Raw genomic sequence first — 23,009 nt, 5'->3', positions numbered from 1 at the left:
ACATAATAGCACCTTCTCCCCCGTTAACAACCAGAGCCCTGAAATGCAAGAGGACAAGGTGACACTGTCTCTGCATTAATACACAGCTGGGTCCTGAGGTCTTTACTCAGTTCTTACTCCAAAGGGAGTTTTGCCTCAGTGGGGCCTGGGTAAACTACGGGCCGGGGCCTCAGAATTTGGCCTTGTATTGTCCATCTACTAACACCTTTCATCCTGAGAATCCACTGTGGTACTGAAATGCAGCCACCTTGGGGTGGAGGCCATCAGCCTGGGAGGGCACAGCAAAGATGGACATTTTAACCAATGATACTGAAGCAAACTCATCCCCTATGGCAAGGGCCCTTGTATGTTTAATGGCTGTGCAGAACGGAAAAGACCACAGACCTATTCTCTGTCCCATCACGTCCACGTTGCACTGGGTTTTTCAAGCAGGTGAGCTCCTCAGCAAGAAGTGGGTACCTTTGTGAATTCTGAGCCAGACGTGTCTTCCCTGGGAATCCTGCTCAGGTAGCCGTGTCCCACACCTCTCTCACCCCAGCATCTGCAGCAATGTCCCACATCGAAAGCTGACACAGAGATGTGCACCATTTATAATATAGGTCTGTGCAATCCCAGGGGGGTTCGCTCAGCCTCTAGCAGATAAGCGAGCATCTGAATGTAAACAGGCTGGAGACAAGCCTGTCTGGGCTTCTGTGCTCTTTATCCAGCTTTGGGAGTAAACAGTAATTAAGGGACCTTCCCAAAGGGAGATAAGAACTCTGGGGCTCTGTGCTGAGTCAGAGAGGAATTAGCTGCTCTGTGCATTTGTGTATATTTAAAAAATGTAGTTGATTAGTAGGAAAACAAGTGATAATGCTTAAAACTCCATAGGGTCTGATCCCCTGTAAAGTCCCAGCAGTGATGGGTAGATAGTAAACAGACAGATCTATAGGAAGATGCCTGAGGGGAGACACCAGCACTTTCTGCAGGCACACGGTGCTGTTACTAAGTGATCAGAGATCAGCAATTCTCCCCCATAACTATCATTATACTGTGCTGGACCTTTCATTGAAGGATCTTCAAAACCCCTAGCAAAGGAAAGTCACTATGACCATAGCCCCATTAAACAGATAGGTAAACTGAGGCACAGGGAGATGTTATTTGGCCGAAGTCACACAGAGACTGAGTGGCAGGATGACAGACAGAACCCAGGCATCCTGACTTCCCTGACATAACCATGATCTCTCTGTCATGCCAAAAGGAAATCGACTACCGCTCTGGCAGGACTGTTCATTGGGAGGGATGCAGAGGAAAGGCTGGAAGAGGGAGCCTGAGCCTTCACCACCCTCTCAAGATGAATCTGAGGTTTTAGGAACTAGCTGAAGGTTGTGAGCTCTCCATGCCTGTGAGGTGTGAACTCCAGGACTCCACTTCCGTTCCCACTCAGAAACCTGCCAACACATCACAGTCATTGGGGCGGCTTCGGGGGAACAGACTTAGAAAAAGCAACACCAACAGAATATTCCTGTGGATAGAGTACAGCTGGGGTCCTGCTTGGGGACAGAGAACTCCCTGTCCCCCCAGAGCTTCCATGGAACAAGGGTGTGTGTGTGTGGCTATAGGCAAGATAAAGACTGGATTAATGTTTGCATTGGATTTGTTCTCTCCCTCTTGCTTCATTTCCTCCCAGTGTCTCCCAGGTGGAATTGAAATCTAATGTTCCAGACTGAGTCAGTCTTTCCAGGATTGCTGCTGCTGGAGGGCACTTGGATTCCCAGAGCTGAACTCTCTGCCTGCTCATCTGGCTAACTGGGGTATTTCTGCGGTGCAGAGCACCAGGGTTTTAAGCACTGAAATGTATCTGACCGAATTCTCCTGACAAGGGCAACAGGAGTGCCGTGTCCACCTGCATTCAAGTTACTAACGCTCTGTACCTGGCAAGCATGGTTTGACCTTCCCCTGTAGCTGAAGGCAAAGGGAGGGGAGGCCCTGATTTGGTTGGATTAGTGTGTTGATTATTTTTGATCATTATTTGTGTTGTGGAGGAATCTAGAGGGCCCGCTCCAGTTCAGGGCCGCTTGTGCTGGGCCCTTCGCAAACACGAAGGAGAAACACACCCTGCACGAAGGAGCTAATAAGTCAAATTCAGACAAGACACAGCTACTGTGTGTAACAAACCAGAATGCGGGTAGGTGGGGAGATGCGGGAGGAACAGCACTAAGAATGGGTGGTTACATAGGCTGCTGGGTGGGTGTGAGACAGCTGAAATGCACAGCCCTGACCTGGCTGTATAACGAGGCTGGCTGTGGCGGGACCCAACTGAGAGTGCCAATTCAGGACAAATTGCTTAAAGCGGGGCAGTTACAGCCCAAGGCTGGGGATTTTCCACCTCTAAGGGAAACCAAACCAGCTAGATAGAGAGGACTTTGGTTTTACCCCACTGGCTAACCACAAGTCACACAAACAATTCCCTTAGACACTCCAGTTTCCCAGTATCAACACCAGCATCACTTGTTATAGGGACAAATGATTATGAAAACCAATACCCCAGTAAAAAGGTTCTCTCGATCCCAAAGGACCAAGCCCCAGACCCAGGTCAATATACAAATCAGATCTTACCCATAAATCACAACGTTGCCAATCCTTTAGAATCTATAATCTAAAGGTTTATTCATAAAAGGAAAAAGATAGAGATGAGAGTTAGAATTGGTTAAATGGAATCAATTACATACAGTAATGGCAAAGTTCTTGGTTCAGGCTTGTAGCAGCGACAGAATAAACTGCAGGTTCAAATCAAGTCTCTGGAACATCAAGAGCTGGGATGGGTCATTCAGTCCTTTGTTTAGAGCTTCCATTTGTAGCAAAGTCCCTCCAGAGGTCAGAAGCAGGATTGAAGACAAGATGGATGGAGGAGATGCAGCAGGTTTTTAAAGTCTCTTGCCATGTGGTCTCTACTTTCTTTGCCTCAAAGACAAGCTCTCCATCACACGGCATGAAAAACCTTCACGTTCTCTCCATAGGCATGTCCCTGCATACCTTGCTGAGTCACAAGGTGTATCTGCCTCCTCTCAATGGATCAATTGTATAGCTGATGGTCCTTAAAGGGTCGTCAAGTAGGCTAGGCAGAGCTGACACCAACATGTCTGGGGTGTCACCCAGAAGCATAGCACAAGTTTGAACTACAGACAGTCTAGAGCCAATAACTATAACTTTAAATACAAAAATGATACATGCATACAGATAGCATAATCATAACCAGCAAACCATAACCTTTTCTTAGACATCTTTTTTCACCCACTTTATACAAGATGTGATGCCACTACAGGACTTTGCTTGCAACAATGATTTATATGGTCCCAGTTTAAGTCAATAACGTCACAGGCTGTTAGAAGTATGTGCTGGGCCTTTAAGAGCAGAACACATGTTCGGGGGAACTAGATTGGGGCTAGCGAGAATGGGCTTTTGGGTGGCGGCTGCACCAGACACACAGCTGGGAGCACGTGGCTCTCCATTAGCTTTTGTAACCCTGCTTTAGTTCTAATCACGCCTCCCTCCTTCGAGTGCAGACTGTGCCTCCATCTCATGAATTTCCCAAGACAACCGCTGCTACCGGAGGGGAGACCAGAGGACAGGGCAGAGGTAACAGGGCTGTGGTGAAGGAACGAATGATCCATCCTGGAGATGGAACAACTGAATGCCCCCAAGGACTTGAAACTCTCGGGTAATTCAGCAGACTCTGGGAAGAAATTCAGATAGTTTTGAGATATATCTATGCAAGCAGCTGGGTTTGGTGAGAAAGGAGACCAGCAGAAAATAGCAATCCTCTTAAACAGTGCAGGATTTGAGGCAGTGGACGGCTTTACTAGCATGCAACTCAGGCTTTGTCTTCACTAGCACATTTGTCAGTAAAACTTTCCTCTGTCAGGGTTGTGAAAAAAAACAACACTCCTGACCGACAAAAGTTTCACCAAAAAAGCGCCGGTGTGGACAGCCCCATGTTGGCAGGACACGCTCTCCAGCCGACACAGCTCCTGCCGCAGAGTAGGGGTGGTTTAATTATGATGGTGGGGAGCTCTGTCCTGCCAGCATAGAGCGGCTACACAGCAGACCTTGCCGTGGCGCAGCTGCTGCAGTACATTTGTGCTGCTGTAAGGTGTGTAGTGTAGACATAGCCCCGGTGAGGCAGAGAGAGCAGGTTATTACACACGTTACAGAAATGTGAAGAGCCTTGTGTTGCGCAAAAGAGCAAAACATTCGAAAGGTGAAAGTTTCACCTTAAAAGAGAAAACGAAGGTGAATCCTTTGAAGAATTCCTAACTGAGCTGACGCTAATGAGCCCAACCTGCAACAGTGCTCAGGCCGGTGGGGTCGGAGCAGGAGTTCAGCCCAAATTCAGTGCACCTGGAATTATAGCTACAAAGCAGCAGAAACACAACAGTTTGATTCATGCACTGAAGGACTCTGGGAGTGTTAGAGAGAGACGTAGGGGTGCACGAAGAATCACAGGGAGTCTGGTTCATTTCCTATCAGTGGCATTGAGTAGCAAGCATTGAGCTTTGAATTTCCTGTGTTCCTTTCAACCTGCCTAGACCCGAAACGTGGCACCCAGAGTGTGACAAGGACCCAGACTGAGGCCCACACAAATATTACCCCCTCAGGGGACTCTAGATAAATTTGTAGATTATATGGCCAGGAGGGTCCCTGCTCTGACCTCCTGCATTGCACAGGCCGTAGGATTGCCCTGGATTAATTCATGTTTGAACTAGAGCAGATCTTTGAAAAAAACATCCCATCTTGATTAAAACATGGCCAGTGATGGAGACACCCCACCATCCCTGCTAAAGTGTTTCAATGGTCAGTTACCGGCAGTGTTGAGAAATTCAACTTTGTCTCTAATTTCAATTTGTCTACGTTCAATGCCCAGCCACTGACTCTTGTTAGACTTTTACCTTCTAGCTTTAAAAGCCCGCTCTTATCACATTTCTGTTTCCATTTATAAGTGCTGATAGAATGCAATCACCTCACTCCGTAACCATTTCCTCGTTAAGAGACTGAGCTCAATGAGGTCCTGAGGCCGCCTTCCACTGCCCTACCCCCGAGAAAGTTCTCTCTCCTGCACTGATGAGTTTTACCCCTGCTGTCGAGAGTCCCATTGTGCCAGAGAAGTGCAGTTGCTTGAACTTAGGGTCTGTCAGTCCTAAGGCCTTTGGGTACATTGAAGGTAAGGAGCAAGACCTTGAACTTGACTTGATGTTCTCTGGGAAACCAGTGTCGAGCGCGGAGAACAGGTCTGATGTGCTCACAGTAGCGTGTGTTGGTGTGGAGACTCTCTGCAGCCTTCGGTACCAGTTGGAGTTTCGTAAGCAGTGAAGATGTCCTGCCCAGTTATATTCCATTTCTACAGTCCAGACAGGAGTGACTAAGGTCTATGTAACTAAAGCCAGCTCATCGTCCACCAGGATGGGACGGAGTCTCCTAATCAACTGGAGATGGTAGAAAGCACTACTCACAGAGCACTCATCCAAGAGCACTCGTTGACTACGGACTGAATTGTCCAGGTGTGGGTGTGAACCTTCAACCAAAGGAGGCTGCATCATCGCTGTCAACCCTTCAAAATATTTAGTTCTGCGCATAAGCATCACCTCTGTCTTGCTTGGGTTCAGCTTCAGCAAGCTGTTCCATCCAAGAACTAGGCCATCTTGGCGATAGTGGTGTGGTCAAATGGGAAGGAGAGGGAGGAGCTCGGTGTCATCTGCATATGGCTGGCGTTTGAGTCCATGTTGCGTGACAAGTTCTGATAGAGGCTGCATGAAGATGTTGAAAATCCCCATAGAGAGAATTGATCCTTGTGGGACTAAACCAGGGATGGGTCTAGCGCTGGAGGTGCAGTTTTCCATCCCCACTAATTGGGTCCGTTCCTCCAAGGATTCAGACCATTTTAGTGCATCCCTCTGGACTCCTCCTGCCTTTCAGGTGAGACAGCAGTATCTCATTGTTAACAGTGTCAAACAATGTAAAGAGGTCCAGGAGGATCAGCATGGATGTCTGCCCCCGTCCACTAGAGCGAGTTGCATAGGATAAGTCAGCGATTTCTCATGAGAGACAAAGGAACATATATAACATAAGAACAGCCCTACAGTGTCAGACCAAAGGTCCATGTAGCCCAGTATCCTCTCTTCCAACAGTGTCCAATGCCAGGTGCCCCAGAGGGAATGAAAAAACAGGTAATCAGCAAATGATTCCTCCCCTGTGGCCCAGTCCCAGATTCTGGCAAACAGAGGCTAGGGACACCATCTCTGCTCATCCTGGCTAATAGCCATTGATGGACCTATCCTCCATGAATTTATCTAGCTCTTTTTTTAACTCTGTTATAGTCTTGGCCTTCACAACATGCTCTGGCAAGGAGTTCCCCGGGTTGACTGTGCATTGTGTGAAGAAGTACTTCCTTTTGTTTGTTTTAAATCTGCTGCCTATTAATTTCATTGGGTGACCCCTCATTCTTGTGTTATGAGAAGGAGTAAATAACACTTCCTTATTTATTTTCTCCACATCAGTCATGATTTTATAGCTCTCTAACATTTCCCACCTTAATCATCTCTTTTCCCGTCTGAAAAGTCCGTCTTTTTAATCTCTCCTCATATGGAACCTCCTCCATACCCCTCATTATTTTTGTTGCCCTTTTCTGAACCTTTTCCAATATGTCTTTTTCTGAGATGGTGCGACCACATCTGGATGCAGTATTCAATATGTGGGCATAGCATGGATTATATAGAGGCACTATGTTATTTTCTGACTTATTATCTATCCATTTCTTAATGATATCTAACATTCTGTTAGTTTTTTTGACTGCTGCTGCACATTGAATGGATGTTTTCAGAGAACTATCCATGACGACTCCAAGATCTCTTTTTTGAGTGGTAAAACGACCCCACCATTTTATATGTATAGTTGGGATTATGTTTCCCAATGTGCATTACTTTGCATTTATCAACACTGATTTTCATCTGCCATTTTGTTGCCCAGCCCCCCAGTTTTGTGAGATCCCTTTGTAACTACCCCTCTCCAGTCTGAACATAAGAATGGCCCTACTGGGTCAGACCAAATGTCCATCTAGCCCAGTATCCTGTTTTCCGACAGTGGCCAGTGCCAGGTGCCCCAGAGGGAATGAACAGAACAGGTAATCATCAAGTGATCCATCCCCTGTCGCCCATTCCCTGCTTCTGGCAAACAGAGGCTAGGGACACCATCCCTGCTCATCCTGGCTAATAGCCATTGATGGACCTATCCTCTGTGAATCTATCTAGTTCTTTTTTGAACCCTGTTATGGTCTTGGCCTTCACATCCTCTGGCAAGGTGTTCCACAGGTTGACACTGTGTTGTGTGAACAAATACTTCCTTTTTTTTTAAAAAACTGCTTCCTATTAAGCAGGAATATGATCAAGGTCTATACAATCATGACTGGAGTGGAGAAAGTGAATCAGGAAGTGTTATCTACCCCTTCACATCACAGAAGAACTAGGGGTAACCCAATGAAATTAAATAGGCCTAGAGACACCAGAAACGCCACTGTGGCTCATCAGAGGACAAAGAACTTTGTTGATTGCTCTTGCGCCCACCTCTCCCTCCCCCCGCCACGCCCGCAAAGAGGAGACATGCAGGTAGAATCATCCCATCAGCTTGAACGCTGGGGAAAGGACTAAAAACCTCTCCCGAGAAGGAAACGTCTCTCTTTTTACTGCTCAGATTGTGAGGGGGCAAAATTTCTAAGCATAAGCGAGGAATCCCCAGCTGCTTAGCCTGGGTTAGCCTTAATGGACCCACAGAGATTGCATATTACAGCAGCTTCTATCTCCTTTTGTCACCTAGGACTATAACTCGCTGGTGCGTGTATGTTTACCTGCTCTACACTTGTAAATAACTCACTTCTTTTTTCTTGGTTAATAAATCTTTAATTTATTGTAACAGTGTCTTTGGTGTGAGATCTAAGGTACATTTAGGGTGACCGGTCCTTTTGGACTCTGAGTAACGTGAGTATTGTGATTTTGGTATATGTGGCCCTCTATCACAAAGGCAGGCTTACCTGGGTAGCAAGACAGATCAGTGTACTCAGGTGACTGTCTGTGACTCCATGGGGCTGTTGTAGTGCTGAAGGGATTCACACTGATAGCTGGTTGGTGAAATCCAAGTATAGAAGTCACAACCGCTTTGGGACGTGTACCCTGCTCCTTAGCAGTCTGCCCCGAGGTTGGTACTTGTGCTTCTTAGCCACTCCAGCCCACGACACATACTGTTGATGCTTCAGCACAAATTATTGCCACAATTCATAAGCACACAGCCTCTCCCAGCCCCAGGAGACACCCTGCATTACAATCAGTGAGAAGCTAACTCTCATGATATTTGATGTTTTTCCTCAGTTCCCCAGCTGCTGGAATCCTGGGCTTAGGTGAGAATCTCGGCTGTAAAGAACAAAGTGGTTCTCAGCCTTCTGATTACAGGGGAAAGCTTGAAAACATGCCCCAGGTGCCCCCTCATGGCCTGGAACCCAGAAGACAGAATGAGCCCCATTTTGTGAGGCTTTTAAGCCAATCTCGTGATTTTTTTGAGCTCTGACTCCTATATTTTGAATGTTGAGGGTTGGCAACCCTGAGTCCAGCCTCCTTGCATGGCTCTACCCCTGTACCCAGGGTTCCCCACACCTATTCCCACCCACAGTTCTGCCATTCCAGGCCCAGGCCCTTCCCACAGATCTGCCAGCGTACTGCAAATTGTCCTGCCCTGTGACACCCCTGCTGCTCCCGTCCTGGGGCTCTGCTCCCAGACCTTAACCCTGCCCTGCAGCACCTTCTGCTGGTCCAGACGGTGGTTGACAAGTAACCCAACATACCACAACCTGCGGCTGTTCAAAAGACACCGCAACTGACCTTCACAAGGGGCCCCATGTACCTCCTGCAAACGTGCCCTGGGCAGGGCAGGGGAAGCCTCAGCCCTCCCTTTACCTTCCAGTGACAGAGCTCTCTCCACACCCCGATCTGCATACTGGGCTACCAGATCCCAGCCCACCAGGTGCCTCAAAGCTGAGCCACCTGCCCTGCCACAGGGCCTCAGAGCCCAGCCATGAGGGGTGACGGGACCCAATTCTCAGCCTGGGGGGGGGGGGGAGAGGGAGAAGGGGAGGGGCCCACAGGGAAATGCTGACTAATGGGGTGGTGCTGTATCCCAGGCCTGTGCCACCCACATTACTACCCCGACAGGGAGTGACACTACCCCCCACGTTGGCAGTGAGGCTGCAGGTACCCCCTCCAACACCCCCCCCCCACCTGAAACATGTGCACCCCCTCTAGTGCCCCCAAACATGCACACCCTCTAGTGCCCACCAAATAGCCCCTCCCACTACACCCCTTCTTCCAGCACCCCCTCCACGACATACATCCCCTCCAGCACTCCCCAAACAGCCCCGCCTGCTACATGCCCCAAACACCTCCCATATGCACATCCTTCCTGCACCCCAAATGTGCACACCCCACCAGCACTAGGGTGACCAGACGTCCCGATTTTATCGGGACCGTCCCGATATTTCCTTGTTTGTCCCGCGTCCCGACCGACATGCGGTCGGGACAACCGGACAAACAAGGAAATGCCCCGGAGCCCGGAAGTGCTCGCACCCCCCCCCCCCCGCCCCGACTCCGCCCCCTCCTCCCCCGATTGGCTCCCTCCCCGAATCCCCGCCTCTTCCCCGGGCTCACCCTTCCCCCTCCCTCCGCAAGCGCTGGAGGGAGGCCCGGGAGACGCAGGGGAAGCGCGGGGCCGGGGTGAGTAACCGTCCGGCCTGGCCCCGAGCAGGCAGGACTCAGTTGGGTGGTAGGGAGAGGAGGGGGGCGGCCCGCGGGGCCAGGCGGCGGCTGTTCTCCCCCCCGGGCAGCGGGACTCGGGAGCCGGGAGCAGCCGCTGCTGCAGCTCCCACTGCCGCGGGGGGAGGAAGCGGCCATGGCGCTCCGCGGCTGCGGCGCCTCCGAACCCCCCGAGCCGGGGCCTGCTGCGGGGACCCAGCAGCGCGCACGCTGGGCCCAGCCCCTGGCCGGTCGCGTCTGGGCTGCTGCCCGGCTGGTGCTATCCCACGGCGGCCCCGGGGCGGAGGCATCGGCCGCCCAGCCCCGTTCGTTCCCCTGCGGGACGGGGGGGCTGGGGCCCGCTGCCCCCACTCCGGGGCCGCCGCGGGATTGCACCAGCTGGGCAGCCCAGACGCGACCGGCCAGGGGCTGGACCCAGCGTGCGCGCTGCTGGGTCCCCCGCAGCAGGCCCCGGCTCGGGGGGTTCGGGGGCGCCAGAGCCGCAGCCGCAGAGCGCCATGGCCGCTTCCTCCCCCGCGGCAGTGGGAGCTGCAGCAGCGGCTGCTCCCGGCTCCCGAGTCCCGCTGCCCGGGGGGACAACAACAGCCGCCACCTGGCCCCGCGGGCCGCCCCCCTCCTCGCCCAACCACCCGACTGAGTCCTGCTCGCGGCCAGGCCGGACGGTTACTCACCCCGGCCCCGCGCTTCCCCTGAGTCTCCCGGGCCTCCCTCCAGCGCTTGCGGAGGAAGGTTTTTGTTTTTTTTTTTTTGGCCACGCCCCCTGCCACGCCCCCCGTCACGTCACGCCCCCCCCGTCACGTCACCCCCCCCCGCGTCCCGATATTTGTATTGGGTGATCTGGTCACCCTAACCAGCACCCCTTAAACACACACCCCTCCTGCACCCCCAAACATGCACACCCTAACAGCCCATCCCACTACACTCCCCCACTACACACATCCCCTCCAGCACTCCCCAAACAGCTCCTCCTGCTGCACACACCCTCCAAATATCCCCTACATCCCCCAGACTCCTCCCTAGCACCACCCCCTATTTGGAAAGTGAAATACAGTAACCCTGCCCCACACCAATGTACCAACAACTGACCCAGGGCAGCCAGGCTCTGTGGGGATCTGTTCCCAGCACTCTGATCCCAGAAGGGGTTTGCTCTGGGGCCAGGGGCATTTCCTATAGCGGTGGGGGTGGGGTGGGGGTAAAAGTGATTGCTCAGGGCTGGTAACTGCCCTGACCTGCTTCCGTCGACGTGCAAAGGCTGAAATTGTGGAAAAGCAACATCACTTGCCACATAACCTCAGCCATGCTGAACACAACGCCATCTACAGCCTCAGAAACAACCCTGACATCATAATCAAAAAGGCTGACAAAGGAGGTGCTGTCGTCATCATGAATAAATTGGAATATGATCAAGAGGCTGCTAGACAGCTCTCTAACACCACATTCTACAGGCCATTATCCTCTGATCCCACTGAGGATTACCTAAAGAAACTACACCATCTGCTAAAAAAACTTCCTGACAAAGCACAGGAACAAATCCGTACAGACACATGCCTAGAACCCCGACCAGGGGTATTCTATTTGCTACCCAAGATCCATAAACCTGGAAATCCTGGATGCCCCATCATCTCAGGTATTGGCACCCTAACATCAGGCTTGTCTGGTTATGTAGACTCTGTCCTAAGACCCTACGCTACCAGCACTCCAAGCTATCTTCGAGACACCACTGACTTCCTGAGGAAACTACAATCCATCGGTGATCTTCCAGAAAACACCATCCTGGCCACTATGGATGTAGAAGCCCTCTACACCAATATTCCACACAAAGATGGACTACAAGCTATCAGGAACAGTATCCCTGATAATGTCACAGCTAACCTGGTGGCTGAACTTTGTGATTTTGTCCTCACCCACAACTATTTCACATTTGGGGACAATATATACCTTCAAGTCAGCGGCACTGCTATGGGTACCCGCATGGCCCCACAATATGCCAACATTTTTATGGCTGACTTAGAACAACGCTTCCTTAGCTCTCGTCCCCTAACGCCCCTACTCTACTTGCGCTACATTGATGACATCTTCATCATCTGGACCCATGGAAAAGAAGCCCTTGAGGAATTTCACCATGATTTCAATAATTTCCATCCCACCATCAACCTCAGCCTAGATCAATCCACACAAGCGGTCCATTTCCTGGACACTACTGTGCTAATAAGCGATGGTCACATCAATACCACCCTATACCGGAAACCTACTGACCGCTACACTTACCTACATGCCTCCAGCTTCCATCCAGGACACACCACACGATCCATTGTCTACAGCCAAGCTCTAAGATATAACCGCATTTGCTCCAATCCCTCGGATAGAGACAAGCACCTACAAGATCTCTATCAAGCATTCTTAAAACTACAATACCCACCTGCTGAAGTGAAAAAACAGATTGACAGAGCCAGACGAGTACCCAGAAGTCACCTCCTACAAGACAGGCCCAACAAAGAAAATAACAGAACACCACTAGCTGTCACCTTCAGCCCCCAACTAAAACCTCTCCAGCGCATCATCAGAGATCTACAACCTATCCTGAAAGATGATCCTTTACTCTCACAGATCTTGGGAGACAGACCTGTCCTCGCTTACAGACAACCCCCCAACCTAAAGCAAATACTCACCAGCAACCACATATCACTGAACAAAACCACTAACCCAGGAACCTATCCTTGTAACAAACCCCGATGCCAACTCTGTCCACATATCTATTCAAGTGACATCATCATAGGACCTAATCACATCAGCCATACCATCAGGGGCTCGTTCACCTGCACATCTACCAATGTGATATATGCCATCATGTGCCAGCAATGCCCCTCTGCCATGTACATTGGCCAAACCGGACAGTCTCTACGCAAAAGAATTAATGGACACAAATCTGACATCAGGAATCAAAATACTCAAAAACCAGTGGGAGAACACTTTAACCTGTCTGGTCATTCAGTGACAGACCTGCGGGTGGCTATATTACAACAGAAAAACTTCAAAAACAGACTCCAAAGAGAGACTGCAGAGCTAGAATTGATATGCAAACTAGACACAATCAACTCCGGTTTGAATAAGGACTGGGAATGGCTGAGCCATTACAAACGTTGACTCTATCTCCCCTTGTAAGTATTCTCACACTTCTTATCAAACTGTCTGTACTGGGCTAGCTTGATTATCACTTCAAAAGTTTTTTTTCTCTTAATTAATTGGCCTCTCAGAGTTGGTAAGACAACTCCCACCTGTTTATGCTCTCTGTATCTGTGTATATATATCTCCTCATTATATGTTCCATTCTATATGCATGCGAAGAAGTGGGCTGTAGTCCACGGAAGCTTATGCTCTAATAAATTTGTTAGTCTCTAAGGTGCCACAAGTACTCCTGTTCTTCTTTTTGCCCTGTCATAGGCTGCACCTGGGAGTGGGAGGGCAGCTGGGCACCTGACCCAGGCAGGGGCAGGGCTATAAAGGGGAGTCCCGGGGGCAGGCTCAGGAAACTAGGAGAAAGAAAGGGGCTGTATGATAGCAGGAGACTATCTGTGCAGGGAAGTCTGGGTGACTAGAGAGTTCCTGGAGAAGCTTCTGTTCCTGGGCAGGGCCAGCAGTACTGGAGTTTTCCTTTGCTAATTGCAGGCGCGGGGGGGGTCTGCAGAGAGCCCGCCTGCACGAGCTCTGGGACACGTGCAACACAAAGGCAGCTAGAGTAGCTGTGTCAGTAGCTGCCTGCAGCCTGGGGAGAGGGGCGGAGGTTGCAGGAGGGGAGAGCTTGGCAAAGGCACCAGGAAGACACTCAGCCTGTGAGCACGTGGCTAGGACTGTTGGGCTGCAGAGGGAGCAGCTCCAGGCAGTTGCACTAGACTGGCTCCTGATTAGACTAATAGGAATGGAGCCTTTGCCCTCGCAACCAGCGCAGGGCTCCGCAAACAGTGGCAAGGGGTTGTTGGGGGAAATTCTTTTCTTAAGAAAGAGCTGACCTGGGAGCTTGGACAGGGAAATCCCTGCAAATCTAGAGCTTTTCATGCTGCACTTCTAGACCTAGCAGCTGCCAATCAGGCAGGCTTTATTAGCAGCTCGGCAAATGCCAAAGGGGGCAGGGATGGCTGTGGTATGATAGGGAGCTCTAGCCTCAGCTGCAAAGTGCTTTATTTCCTTGCACACCGCTGCAGCAATTCTGCTGTTTCAAGGATGCACCTGACAGTACAAAAGCTCCCCAATACAATGCATAAATGTCAGTGTTTGGAGCAGCTGCAGCCATTGGGATGCTTTTAAAAGCTTATAATCTATGTTCTCCAGATTCAGTCTAAATCTCTATCCTGCTTCCATCTAAACATCCAGTTCTACATGTTGCTGTAGTGTTGGATTTGAGCAATAAATGCTACTCAGGCAACTAAATTTGTCACACATACTTATCTATTTGCAGCCCTGCTGTGATGGTAGGGTTTTTGCTGAAATGAACAGACTTTGTAAAAATGAGTAATCATTTCTGCAAGGCTGTTCAAATAGTATAGCATTTCTACAAATCCTTTTAATGACTAGGAAGAGTGACCGTGTCTGCAGATTCAAAGACTGCTTGCTGCGGAAGTTTTGCACAAAACTTAAAGCAAACCAATTTCTGCACACTGGAGCTGCCCTGATTGTGGTGTAGTGTCCCACACTACACAAGAAGGAGGGGTGGAATAGAAAGGCAGCCAGGCTCTGTTGGGACCTGTTCCCAGGACTCTGATCCTAGAAGGGGTTTGCTCGGGGGCCAGGGGCATTTCCAATAGTGGGGACAATAGTGACTCCTCAGAGCTAGTAACTGCCCTGTCATAGGCTGCACCTGGGAGTGGGAGAGCAGCTGGGCACCTGATCCAGCCAGGGGCAGGGCTATAAAGGGGAGTCCTGGGGGTGGGCTCAGGAAAGGGGCTTTGAGACCAGATCACTGGGGCAGGGCTGGGGAAGTCTGTGTGACTATAGAGCTCTTGGGGGCGCTTCTGGGTCAGCAGGGCGTGGAGACAGAGACAGACAGAGCTGGGGGTCTGCAGAGAGCCCGGCTGTACGAGCTCCGGGACACATGGAATACAAAGGCAACTGCAGCAGCTGTGTCAGTAGCTGCCTGCAGCCTGGGGAGAGACAGGGGCAGGTTGCAGGAGGGGAGAGTTTGGCGGGAGCACCAGGAAGACACTCCGCCTGCAAGCATGTGGCTAGGACTGTTGGGCTGCAGGGGGAGCAGCTCCAGGCAGTTGCACTAGACTGGCTCCTGATTAGACTAATAGGAATGGAGCCTTTGCACTAACAATCAGTGTAGGGCTCACCTAAGGTGACCAGACAGCAAGTGTGAAAAATTGAAACAGGGAGTGGGGGCGGGGTAATAGGAGCCTATATAAGAGACCCAAAAATCGGAATTGTCCCTATAAAATTGGGACATCTGGTCACCTTAGGCTCACCAAACAGTGGCAAGGGTTTGTTGGGGGAAATTCTCTTCTTGAGAAAGAGCTGACCTGGGAGCTTGGATGGAGGAAAACCCTGCAAACATAGAGCTCTTCATGCTGCCCTCAAGCAGCTCTGCAAATGCCAAAAGAGGGGAGGCTGTTTTAGTGTGAATGCACCTAAGGACAGTACAAAAGCTCACAAATATAATGCATACATGTTTGCTTAGTGTTTAGAGCAGCTGCACCCATTGGGATGCTTTTAGAAGGTTATAATCTATGTTCTCCAGATTCAGTCTAAATCTCTGTCCTGCTTCCATCTAAACAACATCCAGTTCTACCTGTTGCTGTAGTGGTAGATTTGAGCAGTAGCTACTACCCAGGAAACTAAATTTGTCAGAATATTTCTTTGCAACCCTGTGATTGTAGGGTTTTGCTGAAACAAACACTGATTTTGTAAAAATTAGTTACTGTTATTTCTGCGATAGCTGTTTACATTTTATGTCATCCCTACAAATGCTCTTAATGACTGACTAAGAAGGGTTGCAGTGTCTGCAAATTCAAAGACTGTTGGCTGTGCAAGTCTTGCACAAAACTTAAACCGCTAGAGATGCTCTGACCATGGTGTAGGGTCCCACTCTGAACAAAAAAGAGGAGTGGAATAGAGAGCATGGAGGTGTTTTTAGCCAGGTTTTAGGAGGAAAAGCACTCCATAAAAGCTGCATTTATACTGGAAAATGCAGTGCTGTGTATCACAGTTCAGAGCCACTGCTCCTGTATTTCTGTTCAGGGATCTAGCCACGGCACCCATTCTCAGGCTATTGCCTCCCTGGCTGTTGTATCTTGAGTCGAGACCCGTCTCTCTCTCTTGACTGGGGTTTCTTCAGGCTAAACAGTTTGGCCATCACTGTGTTTCCCTGCACAGTCTGCCTAAACGGGCCTGCGTGCTTTCCTCTCAGACTGACAAACGAGGGATTGCTTCCAATATGATACCACAGAGTTTTGTAAGCAAACCTGCTTTATTCTTCAGTTGAACACATTACAGAGAAAACATTTGATGAGAGAACTTACAATCATGTTAATAAGCTTAGCAGAGTCCCCCCCCCCCAACTCTACATGAGTTCTGCCAGGATAAATCTTTCAGCCTAGGGAAGCCCTTGTGCTTACAAATCACAACTTCCACTCAGAACAAGCACACTCATGACAGGTTCATTCCAGAGATCGGGGTCTTTGATTTTGAATTTCTAGAAGCAGGCAACTAGTACACAATGGGTCTGTCTCCCCAGGGCATCTCTTCCAAAGATTGGCTTCAGCGGGGGAGAATGTGCATTCCCTTCACCTCAGGGTATTTCCTAAGGAAATCCACTTCCCAGGTATAGTTCTGAAAAGACTTTGGAACTTCCTCACACCCTCCAAAGATTAATGTAATCTTGTCTTCTTGCCAAAGAAGTGCCATCTACTGTCTCAGTAGTACATAAACTTTTGTGTTTCTAATACAATGTACCCCCAGAGGTTTAATTCAGAAAGGTTTAACTGAATTCAGTAGAGTTCATTCAGGATATTGTCACTGTCATATTCCGGATCACGTCATTGCTACATCATAGATGTGCATGGCAAAAGCTCTTAGAGAAACAAGTTGTGGACTGAAATTGTTGATACTGTCAACAGTAGGTCAAGTGCTTTGGGCATAAAATATTCCTATCTAAGGATCTGCTTAGATGTACAAAGTCTGTTCATACTTCTGCTGAGATAGAGCCCTCTGTGCTGCATTCACAGGGGTCTAATCCGGTTCAATTGATTAGTTCAGCAGATGTAAAGAGGTGGCTCACCAGCTGTGGGACAGGGAGCCCCCACCACGAACACTCTCGTTTTTACTGTTCATCTGCCTTTCCTCTTCATCTGTCTTAACTGGCTGCTGCTTCTCTCTGCCTAGCCAGCGGGGCAATTATCTGGCCTTGATTTTCCCCAAAGTCAAGATCCTCCATATATGGAGGTGTGTACCAGAACATCTGATGTTTCATAGGACACTTTATCTGGGTACTTACATGACCACTATTGTTGAAAGATCTAACATATGGGAAAATAGCACTCAATGTCTTGTCCGCGGGAGCAGCAGGGCCAGTGCAGAGTGATTAGAACCAGCTCACACACGTAAATACCTTATTTCCCCATTTATTGTTTCTGTAACAATAAAGTTGGTTGCTTTGTAGAGGTAACAGAAGATGCCTCTTTTCTGTTGTATTTGCCTTTTGATATTTCACAATTCATAGATTCTAGAACTGGAAGGGACCTCGAGAGGTCATCGAGTCCAGTCCCCTGCCCGCATGGCAGGACCAAATACCATCTAGACCATCCCTGATAGACATTTATCTAACCTACTCTTAAATATCTCAAGAGATGGAGATTCCACAACCTCCCTAGGCAATTTATTCTAGTGTTTAACCACCCTGACAATTAGGAACTTTTTCCTAATGTCCAACCTAGACCTCCCTTGTTGCAGTTTAAACCCATTGCTTCTGGTTCTATCCTTAGAGGCTAAGGTGAACAAGTTTTCTCCCTCCTCCTTATGACACCCTTTTAAATACCTGAAAACTGCTATCATGTCCCCTCTCAGTCTTCTCTTTTCCAAACTAAACAAACCCAATTCTTTCAGCCTTCCTTCATAGGTCATGTTCTCAAGACCTTTAATCATTCTTGTTGCTCTTCTCTGGACCCTTTCCAATTTCTCCAAATCTTTTTTAAAATGCGGTGCCCAGAACTGGACACAATACTCCAGCTGAGGCCTAACCAGAGCAGAGTAGAGCGGAAGAATGACTTCTCGTGTCTTCCTCACAACATACCTGTTAATACATCCCAGGATCATGTTTGCTTTTTTTGCAACAGCATCACACTGTTGACTCATATTTAGCTTGTGGTCCACTATAACCCCTAGATCCCTTTCTGCCGTACTCCTTCCTAGACACTCTTCCCATTCTGTATGTGTGAAACTGATTTTTCCTTCCTAAGTGGAGCACTTTGCATTTGTCGTTGTTAAACTTCATCCTGTTTACCTCAGCCCATTTCTCCAATTTGTCCAGATCATTTTGAATTATGACCCTGTCTTCCAAAGCAGTTGCAATCCCTCCCAGTTTGGTATCATCCGCAAACTTAATAAGCGTACTTTCTATGCCAATATCTAAGTTGTTGATGAAGATATTGAACAGTGCTGGTCCCAAAACAGACCCCTGCGGTACCCCACTCGTTATGCCTTTCCAGTAGGATTGGGAACCATTAATAACAACTCTCTGAGTACGGTTATTCAGTCAGTTATGCACCCACCTTATAGTAGCCCCATCTAATTTGTATTTGCCTAGTTTATCGATAAGAATATCATGCGAGACCGTATCAAATGCCTTACTAAAGTCTAGGTATACCACATCCACAGCTTCACCCTTATCCACAAGGCTCGTTATCCTATCAAAGAAAGCTATCAGATTAGTTTGACATGATTTGTTCTTCACAAGTCCATGCTGGCTGTTCCCTATCACCTTACCACCTTCCAAGTGTTTGCGGATGATTTCCTTAATTACTTGCTCCATTATCTTCCCTGGCACAGAAGTTAAACTAACTGGTCTGTAGTTTCCTGGATTGTTTTTATTTCCCTTTTTATAGATGGGCACTATATTTGCCCTTTTCCAGTCTTCTGGAATCTCTCCCGTCTCCCATGATTTTCCAAAGATAATAGCTAGAGGCTCAGATACCTCCTCTATTAGCTCCTTGAGTATTCTAGGATGCATTTCATCAGGCCCGGGTGACTTGCAGGCATCTAACTTTTCTAAGTGATTTTTAACTTGTTCTTTTTTTATTTTATCTGCTAAACCTACCCCCTTCCCATTAGCATTCACTATGTTAGGCATTCCTTCAGACTTCTCGGTGAAGACCAAAACAAAGAAGTCATTAAGCATCTCCGCCATTTCCAAGTTTCCTGTTACTGTTTCTCCCTCTTCACTAAGCAGTGGGCCTACCCTGCCTTTGGTCTTCCTCTTGCTTCTAATGTATTGATAAAAAGTCTTCTTGTTTCCCTTTATTCCCGTAGCTAGTTTGAGCTCATTTTGTGCCTTTGCCTTTCTAATCTTGCCCCTGCATTCCTGTGTTGTTTGCCTATATTCATCCTTTGTAATCTGTCCCAGTTTCCATTTTTTATATGACTCCTTTTTATTTTTTAGATCATGCAAGATCTCATGGTTAAGCCAAGGTGGTCTTTTGCCACATTTTCTATCTTTCCTAACCAGCGGAATAGCTTGCTTTTGGGCTCTTAATAGTGTCCCTTTGAAAAAACTGCCAACTCTCCTCAGTTGTTTTTCCCCTCAGTCTTGATTCCTATGGGACCTTACCTATCAGCTCTCTGAGCTTCCCAAAATCTGCCTTCCTGAAATCCATTGTCTCTATTTTGCTGTTCTCCCTTCTACCCTTCCTTAGAATTGCAAACTCTATGATTTCATGATCACTTTCACCCAGGCTGCCTTCTACTTTCAAATTCTCAACGAGTTCCTCCCTATTTGTTAAAATCAAGTCTAGAACAGCTTCCCCCCTAGTAGCTTTTTCAACCTTCTGAAATAAAAAGTTGTCTCCAATGCAGTCCAAGAATTTGTTGGATAGTCTGTGCCCCGCTGTGTTATTTTCCCAACATATATCCGGATAGATTCATAGATTCTAGGACTGGAAGGGACCTCGAGAGGTCATCGAGTCCAGTCCCCTGCCCGCATGGCAGGACCAAATACCATCTAGACCATCCCTGATAGACATTTATCTAACCTACTCTTAAATATCTCAAGAGATGGAGATTCCACAACCTCCCTAGGCAATTTATTCCAGTGTTTAACCACCCTGACAGGAACTTTTTCCTAATGTCGAACCTAGACCTCCCTTGCTGCAGTTTAAATATAGTTAAATACAGATGTATCATGGAGGTGAATGCTTCAAAGGATAGTTGAAGTCCCCCATCACCACCAAATCTTGGGCTTTGGATGATTTTGTTAGTTGCTTAAAAAAAGCCTCATCCACCTCTTCCATCTGGTTAGGTGGCCTGTAGTAGACTCCTAGCATGACATATCCCTTGTTTTTTTACCCCTTTTAGCCTAACCCAGAGACTCTCAACACTTCCGTCTCCTATGTCCATCTCTACCTCAGTCCAAGTGTGTACATTTTTAATATACAAGGCAACACCTCCTCCCTTTTTCCCCTGTCTATCCTTCCTGAGCAAGCTGTACCCATCCACACCAACATTCCAATCATGTGTATTATCCCACCAAGTTTCAGTGATGCCAACAATGTCATAGTTGTATTTATTTATTAGCACTTCCAGTTCTTCCTGCTTATTGCCCATACTTCTTGCATTTGTATATAGGCATCTAAGATACTGGTTTGATCTTTCCTCCCAGTTTTGTCCTGACCCTCCTTTCTCTCTGACAATATAGCCCACACTCCCTCTAGTTTCCGACTCATTTCCCCGGTCTCCATGTTCCCCACTTACCTGTGGGCTTTGCTCACCTGTCCCCGTCGAACCTAGTTTAAAGCCCTCCTCACTAGGTTAGCCAGTCTGTGTCCAAATAGGGTCTTTCCTCTCCTCGAAAGGTGAACGCCATCTCTGCCTAGCAGTCCTTCCTCGAATAGCATCCCGTGGTCTAGGAAGCCAAAGCCCTCCTGGCGACACCATCTTCGCAGCCAGGCATTCACCTCCATGATGCATCTATCTCTGCCCGGGCCCCTACCTTTGACAGGAAGAATTGAAGAGAATACCACCTGCGCTCCAAACTCCTTCACCCGTACTCCCAGAGCCCTGTAGTCACTCTTGATCCGCTCAGTGTCACACCGTGCAGTATCATTTGTGCCCACATGGATGAGTAGCATGGGGTAGTAGTCAGAGGGCTGGATAATCCTCGACAATGCCTCCGTAACGTCTCGGATACGGGCTCCCGGCAGGCAGCATACCTCCCGAGATGAAATGTCAGGGCGACAGATGGGCGCCTCCATCCCCCTCAGCAGAGAGTCTCCGACCACCACTACCCTATGTTTCCTATTCGCAGTGGTGGCAGCAGACCTCCCAGCCTTAGGGGTACGAGGCTTCTCCTCCTTTACTGTAGGGAGTGATTCCTTCTTTCCTGTATCAAGAAGAGCATAACGGTTACCTATTTAATGGCGGGAGGGTTCGGTGCAGGGGTGGAGCACTGCCTGCTGCCAGAAGTAACCAGCTGCCAGTGTCCACCCTGAGCCATCTCCTACTCCACCAGTGGTGTATCAGCAGTCCTGTGTACTGGGACAGCTACTGTCAAGGAATTGCTCGTGGATACGGATGCTCCTCAACCTAGCCACCTCCTCCTGTAGCTCTCCCACCTGCTGCTTGAGAGATTCCACCAGCAGGCACCTCTCACATTGGATGGTCCCCCCAGCCTGGATATCAGTAAGTAGAAATTGCAAGTTACAGTCTCTGCAAAACCACACCAGGATCTGGGTAGAAGCATCCATGCTCAGGCACTCTGTCTGGCTACAGGCACAGGTGGAGGAGACAGTAGCAGTGCTGGCACAGGTGTTGCGGGTCTTCCTAACCATCGTAAGCCTCCCTCTGTCAAACTCCCGTCTGCAGCCCCCTGTCCGCTGAAAGGGTTGTTTAAGCAAGAAGTTTTGAATGTAGTTGGTTTATAGGTATTAAGGGGAATAAAGAGAAAACAGAACCAGCAAGGGACCCTCGTCCCCTTCCTGCTCCCTTCCAAACTCCCTTGCGAAACTCCCAGTTAGCAGCCCCTGTTCGCAAAAGCTCCCTGGTCGCTTGTGCGCTGCTTTATAAAGCCCTGGCCTGTATGAATGCCCCGCCCACTGATTAAGGCTCAGCCACTTACCAGAGGCTTCTAGCTTTCAAACCTTCCTTTGAAGCCAGCCACAGCACACGGTCCTTCAAACAACCAAAACAAACAGATTGACAAACACAAGCTCAGCACACAGCAAGTAACCCTCAAACACAAACACACACACCCTACAGACAGCCACTTACCCCAAAAGGGTGCTGTATTGCTCCTCCTTCACCTGGAGAACTCCCTTGCGAAACTCCCTGTTAGCAGCCCCTGTTCGCAAAAACCACAATATTTCAGTGTAGTTCCATATGCAGGGAACTTGTGCGTGTGACTAAAGTGAAATAGAATTCCAATAACATCAGAGAGATGTAGGACTGGAAGGGACCTTGATACGTCATTTAGTCCAGTCCCCTGCACTGGGGCAGGACTAAGTATTATAGAGCATTCCTGTTTGTCTGACAACCTCCCTAGGCAATTTGTTCCAGTGCATAATATGCACCACTAAGAAAGTTTTTCCCCTAAGGTCTAATCTAAACCTCCCTTGCAGCAATTTAAGTCCATTACTCTTTATCCTGTCCTCTGTGGATAAGAATAGTTTATCACCCTCTTTATAACAACCCTTTACATTCTTGAAAACTTACCTTGTCCTCCATCAATTGTCTCCTTCAGATTAAAAACCACAGTTTTTGGGTTAAAAAATAAATAGTTAATTACAATTTTGTTGACCATTATCTTGTCTAAGCCCCTAGAGAATATACTTTGTTTTGTTTTTATAAAACACTTACGCAAACCGTAACCCTGGACAGTGTACAGCATTAAATAATATGAAACAGTAGACGAGAGACCCGAGACATTGTTGAAATCAGAGGGGCTATGATTAAGTCCGAATGCAGAGGGCCTTGGGGTGGAAAATG

Source organism: Trachemys scripta, chromosome 1, assembly GCF_013100865.1.
Source record: "Trachemys scripta elegans isolate TJP31775 chromosome 1, CAS_Tse_1.0, whole genome shotgun sequence".
Taxonomy (NCBI): Eukaryota; Metazoa; Chordata; order Testudines; family Emydidae; genus Trachemys; species Trachemys scripta.
Note: the sequence above shows the minus strand (reverse complement) of the source record.